The sequence below is a fragment of the Stomoxys calcitrans genome, chromosome 4, assembly GCF_963082655.1.
Source record: "Stomoxys calcitrans chromosome 4, idStoCalc2.1, whole genome shotgun sequence".
Classification (NCBI taxonomy): domain Eukaryota; kingdom Metazoa; phylum Arthropoda; class Insecta; order Diptera; family Muscidae; genus Stomoxys; species Stomoxys calcitrans.
The window spans coordinates 185,134,032-185,140,706 of record NC_081555.1 but is presented as its reverse complement, the minus strand read 5'-3'; the positions used below and the strand labels follow the sequence as shown (position 1 = coordinate 185,140,706).

The 6,675-nt window shown below is 35.4% G+C and overlaps 1 non-coding gene across 1 annotated transcript; it reads left to right on the top strand.

The window, feature by feature from the left end:
- The first annotated feature begins 6,398 nt into the window (after positions 1-6,398).
- Positions 6,399-6,470, top strand: Trnaf-aaa (transfer RNA phenylalanine (anticodon AAA)). The gene has a single exon. It is a non-coding gene; the product is annotated as a tRNA-Phe (tRNA).
- The last annotated feature ends 205 nt before the right edge of the window (positions 6,471-6,675 follow it).

Sequence of the window (6,675 nt, the reverse complement as noted above, 5' to 3'; positions counted from 1 at the left end):
CGTCCAATCTCTCTATTGTCTGTAATAGACAAAGTTTTTGAGAAAGTTCTTCATCAGCGATTGTCTCAATACTTTGATGATAATAAGTTTATCTATAAATACCAATTTGGTTTCAAGCAAGGATGTGGGACAGAAGAGGCAGTTCTAAACGTTATGAATTATATATATGGTGCTTTGGATCAAGGTTATAATGGAGTTGCAGGATTGTTTTTGGATTTCTCCAAGGCTTTTGATGTAGTAGATCACGAAATATTGTTAAAGAAATTGCAATATTACGGTGTTTGTGGAAAAGAACTTGCTCTTTTTAAGAGCTATTTGACCAACAGGATGCGATATGTAGTTGTTTCTGGAGAGGAAAGTAATATGGCTAGAGTTGAATGTGGTGTGCCTCAAGGAAGTTGTTTAGGACCTCTACTATTCGTGATATACCTGAATGATATAGTTAATTTGAATTTAGCTGGTAGAGTTTATATGTTTGCGGATGATATTTGTATTTTGTATCCTTATAGGCAGGCACTACCGTTAAAAATTGCAATTGAACATGACTTATCGCTGCTTGTTGAATTTGTTCGCATTAATAAGTTATGTTTTAATGTGTCTAAAACAAAATTGGTTAGATTTAGACCACATTCGTATCATAACGACAATTCTTTCAGCATTCTTTTTGATGGGAACGAGGTCAGTGAGGTTAATAATGTGAGGTATCTGGGTGTTAACCTTCAAAACAGTCTCACGTGGGATGCGCAGATAAATTGTGTCAAGAATAAAATTGCTCCTGCTATTGGAATATTATATAAGATGAGGTACGTCCTTGACACTAAGACTAAATCATTGATATATCAATCACTTGTTCAAAGTCATATCAATTACTTGACAGCTTTATATGGATCAAAAAATTCAAATGTATTAAAAACGTTACAACGCATGCAAAACAAGGCTTTAAAGGCAACTTTTAACTTACCGCTAGCTTACCCAACAATAAATCTGTACAGTGATATTTGTAAAACAGTACTTCCGGTGCATGCTTTGTACCAATATCAGACATTAATCTACGTGTATAAGTCTTTGAATAATATTGGCTATCGCACTATACAGTTTTCGCAAAATCTTACAGTTATTAATACTAGGAACCGAGATAATTTGAAAGTAGTACGATGCAGGTTGGAAACCACAAAGCAGAGAATTAACTATATGGGAAGTTATATGTATAATAACTTACCAAGTACTATAAAAAACTCAGGCTCATTGCCGATATTCAAGAGAAACTTGAAAGCATATTTGCAATCTAAACTACAGATGCTTCTAAGCTAATGTATCTTATTGTAAAATTATTTATTTATTAGTATTTAATTTAATCCTTTAAATTATTACACATTTGTGAATATTTTGTGAATAGTTATTATTCTGCCAGCATGTCTCAACTATGCCTTTATGGCGCTGAGACAACATTATAATTGTTATAGATTATCACAGTTTAAAAGAAATAAATAAAAAAAAAAAAAAAAAAAAAAAAAAAAAAAACGTTAATAATGAAATAGAACATCACCAAAATTGTCACCACAACTACGCTTACAAGACCAGAGATAACACGGCCAGCAAACTTCCTGCAAAAGATCTATGGTTTCGTTGCTTGTGTGGCATGTAACGTCTTGTTGAAAGTAAACGTTTTCCAGATCAATACCAACCAACTCAGACCATAGAAAACAATTGTTCATCTCTCAATAGCGCAATCCATTTCGGGGGGGCACCGTGGTTCGAAATCGAAAATTTCTCAAAATCCTCCTGTAACTGAGAAATGAATTTTTATGGAAAATGTTAGTCACTAATAGGTCCAGGAAGAGACCCATCGGCGGTGACATTTTGTCATACAACAACAGCTAAACTTTGTATTGGTTACCGATTAGATATTTTTGTGCAGATTGTGCGGTGATTTAAATTCTGAAAAAAATGTTACACTTATACGGGACAACAACCCTCCCATAGTGTTACACTTTTTGCATTTTCAATCGAACATGTTCATATGTCCATATATTGTCATTTCGACCAAATAATACGGTAAAAATCGCATCCTCGTCTTCGGAAGAATAACTTTCTAGCAATGCATCAAATATGCCGTCGGCTATATAAAAGGCCTTCACTTTTTCCAGTTTATATATATTTCTTTTTAATATTTTGGCGATTTCTTTTCCAAACATTTAACAAACCTTGTCTACTATAATAATCAGTGAACGCCATTATTTTGGTGTAGGTGCCTATGATAATTGATAGCTGCCAATTTAAAGTGCGATATTCTACACCGTAGACTTGACATGGTGAAGGAAATGCAGCATTTTTCCACTCTCTGTAGGCATGGAGGCCACCGTAGCGCAGAGGTTAGCATGCCCGCCTATGACGCTGAACGCCTGGGTTCGAATCCTGGCGAGACCATTAGAAAAAATTTTCAGCGGTGGCTTTCCCCTCCAAATGCTGGCATCATTTGTGAGGTAATATGCCATGTAAAACTTTTCTCCAAAGAGGTGTCGCACTGCGGCACTCAGTTCGGACTCGGCTATAAAAAGGAGGTCCCTTATCATTGAGCTGAAACTTGAATCGGACTGCACTCATTGATAGGTGAGAAGTTTGCCCCTGTTCCCTAGTGGAAAGTTCATGGGCAAAATTTGCATTTGTGGGCAACACCACTACAAACGAAAACTACACCCGGTGGTGGGGTTACATTTTTGTGGACAAACGAACATTGCGACATGTCGAAAATATGCTACACTTTTTGCACAATCGGGTTAATCAATTAATTTGTCAAATATATCGACGATGGCGACTTATTTTTTTGTTAAATATTGCAAAAAATTTATATTTTCTGCTAGTTTTAATCTACCTCAGATTGGTTAAATAATTTCAACAGGATATTGTCGCTATTTCAACCATCGGTTTCAAATGCTATCTACAATATTTTCCTAAAATTCTACGCCCACAAAAAATACACTTTCAGCAAGTTTAGTAAAAAAGCGAACTTCATTTAAATCGACCGAAAATCGTTTTTTGATTGATGGTGACTAATTGCGTATAATAGAAATATCACCTATTGGAAAAGATGTCCCAATTTCGGAAGTTTTCAAACTAAACAAAAAAATTATTTCAATTTTGTCTTTAGAACAAATTTAATTGAAGTTATATACGATTTCATTGGGATTTTGTCTTTCAAAAGAATTTTCTTAAAATTTGTTTTTAAGAAATATATCGTTCAAATTTTGTCTTTAAAAAAAGTTTCGTAAACATTTTTTATATTTTTTTTTGTCTTTAAAAAAATAATTTCGAATGGACCGCCTAGGTTAAATTTAAAAAACACTTTTGTTGTGAGTGACATTTTTTAAAATTTAGTCTTAAGAAATATTTTATTTGAAATTTTGTTTTTTGAAATGTTATAAAAAATCTAAAAAAATAGAAAAATTTTTTTAATGTTTATCTTTAAAATTTTTTGTAGAAATTTTGTTTTAATTATAAGTTTTACTGAAGGTTCGTCTTACTTTTTTGAATTTTGAAATTTTGTCTCTAAAATAGTTTTTCTTTCTATTTATACCCACCACCGAAAGATGGTGGGTATGAATTCCGTTTGCAACGCTTCGAAATATCCATTTCCGACCCTATAAAGTATATATATTCTTGATCAGCGTAAAAATTTAAGACGATATAGACATGTCCGTCCGTCTGTCTGTTGAAATCACGCTACAGTCTTCAAAAATAGAGATATTGAGCTGAAACTTTGCACAGATTCTTTTTTTATCCATAAGCAGGTTAAGTTCGAAGATGGGCTATATCGGACTATATCTTGATATAGCCCCCATATAGATCGATCCGGCGATTTAGGGTCTTAGGCCAATAAAAGCCTTTTGTTACCAATTTATTATCCGATTTCGCTGAAATTTGGGACAGTTATATGTGTTAGGCCCTTCGATATCCTTCTTCAATTTGGCCCAAATCGGTCCAGATTTAGATAAAGCTGTTATGTAAAACGATCCGCCGATTAGGGTCTTAGGCCCATAAAAGCCACATTTATTATCCGATTTCGCTGAAATTTTAAACATATAGACCGATCTCTCGATTTAAGCTATTGGGCCCATAAAAGGCGCATTTATTGTCCGATTTTGCAAAATTTGGGACAGTGAGTTGCGTTGGGCCCTTCGATATTCTTCTTTAATTTGGCTCAGATCGGTACAGAATTGGATTTAGCTGCCATATAGACCGATCTCTCGATTTAAGGTCTTGGGCTCCCAAAAGGCGATTTTGTGAGCCCAAATTAATAACAAAATTTCCTAGATACATAATTTCAATAAAACTTTCGCTCAAATTTTTTCTTATGACCATAGAATGTGGCGAACTTCAACGAAATGTGCTGATTGAATGCGCTCTTTATGGGCTCCAGACCTTCAATAGGGAGATCAGTACATATGACAGCTATATCCAAATATATACCGATCTGAACCTTATAAAGCATGGACGTCGAAAAGCCTAACATAGACCACTGTGTCAAATTTCAGCGAAATTGGATAATAAATGCGCCTTTTATAGCCCCAAGACTTTAAATCGGGAAATCGGTCTTATTGGCAGCTATATCCAAACAAAGCCCGATCTTAACCAAACTTGTCACGAATATCGAGGCGCCTAACGCAACACATTGTGACTTTTATGGACCTAAGACATTAAATCGACAGATCGTTATATATGGGGGCTATATCAAGATAAAGTCCGATATAGCCCATCTTTGAACTTAAACTGCCTATGGATAAAGAAGGAATCTCTGCAAAGTTTCAGCTCAATATCTCTGTTTTGACAAAGAGAAGCCTGATGATAGGCTTTAAAATTGTAACCAAATGTGATATAAATTTCCAAAACGCCATATTTTTTATTTGTGAAAAACCTAAAAAAAACGTCTTTTGTAATCACTCACAGCCTTCAAACATTGAGATATTGAGCTGAAATTTGTCACAGGCCAAATCGGACAATATTTGGATATAGCTATTATTTTTCATCCGATTTCGCTGAAATTTGAAACAGTGTGTAGTCTTAGGCCTCCCGACATTTGACCCAAATATGGTCGATATCGGACTATATTTATATATAGCTGCCATATATACCAATCTGCCGATAAAGGGTCTGAAGCCCATAAAAATTCTATTTATTACCCGATTTCGCTGAAATTTGAAGCAGAGGGTTATCGTAAGCCTCCTGATATCCGACCTACATATGGATCAAATTGGACTATATTTAGGTATAGCTGCCATATAGACCGATCTCCAGATAAAGGGTGTAAAGCCCACAAAAGCTTTATTTTTTAACCGATTTCGCTGAAATTTGAAACATTGAGTAGTTTAAGGCCTCCTAACATAGGACCCAAACATGTTTCAGATCCGAATATATTTAGCTATAGCTGCCATATAAACCGATCTCCCGATTTGGGGTCTGAAGCCCATAGAAGCTCTATTTATTGCCCGATTTCGCTAAAATTTGTAACAGTGGATAGCATTAGTTTTCCCGACATCCGTCCCAAATATGGTTCGGATCGGACTATATTTAGATATAGCTGCAATACAGACAGATATCCCGATGTGCCGATGAAGGGTCTGACGCTCATGAAAGCTTTATTCATTACCCGATTTTGTTGAAATTTGAAATACAAAATTCAACAGTGACTTATATTTATTAGCCCACTCAATATCTGTGTCGCATTTGGGTGCAAAAGTTATCCAATTTCCACCGTATTGTGCCGAAAGGGGGTTCTCATATATACCCGAGGTGGTGGGTATCCAAAGTTCGGCCCGGGCTTTTTACTTGTTTTATTCTGTTTTGAATTTTTTCAATGTGAGGCGTTTGTTGGATTCACGGCGGAAAAGTCACATTTTGTAAACGACGAGTACGACCTTGCGTATGAGTGGTATGTTAGAACATCAAACATACGCTAGAGATTCCCGCATTCAATTGTCTTACTAGACAGACAGAGAATGTTATTCGGCTGATTTAGGTCTAAGTGAAATATTGTTGTGCGATATTCGAAAAGATACACAAATTACTTGGAAAACACAAACTATCTGTCTCAATTTGACTTCATTAAATCATATGAGAATGTTTCAGAAGATTGTGCTACTATTTGGACAGCTTCCCAGAAGCGAATTTCGTGGCGAGTTCAGATTGCAGTTTGGGAATCTTTGGTTCGCTTCCCACCAGAGTTTTTGTGGTATCGCAATGAATACCAATTGTCTTTATACCCTAGACTGGGGCGTGATCATCAACACTTATAAAATTTTTTATTGTATATTTTATGTCGCGTTTACTTTTTTTTTTTTTAATCTTAGCACACTTGCGAATTATTTTTGTTGCAATTTAATTTCAGATCCACATAACTGCAAGACTCCGTGGCGCAATGGTAGCGCATCTGACCAAAGATCAGAAGGTTGCGTGTTCAATTCACGCCGGAGTAAACGTTTTATGATGTGGCCTAATCTTAATTGCAGATCATGTTTTGAAAGGTGATGGTGGGACCTCATTATACTGTTCGATGAGGCATTTTAATAACGGGAAAATAATAGGCAAATATTAATCCGGTCTTGTATGTATTAGTTTTTGAAAAATTTTAAGCGAATTTTTTTATGGGCCTTCCCTTACAAAGCAAGTTACCGATGCATC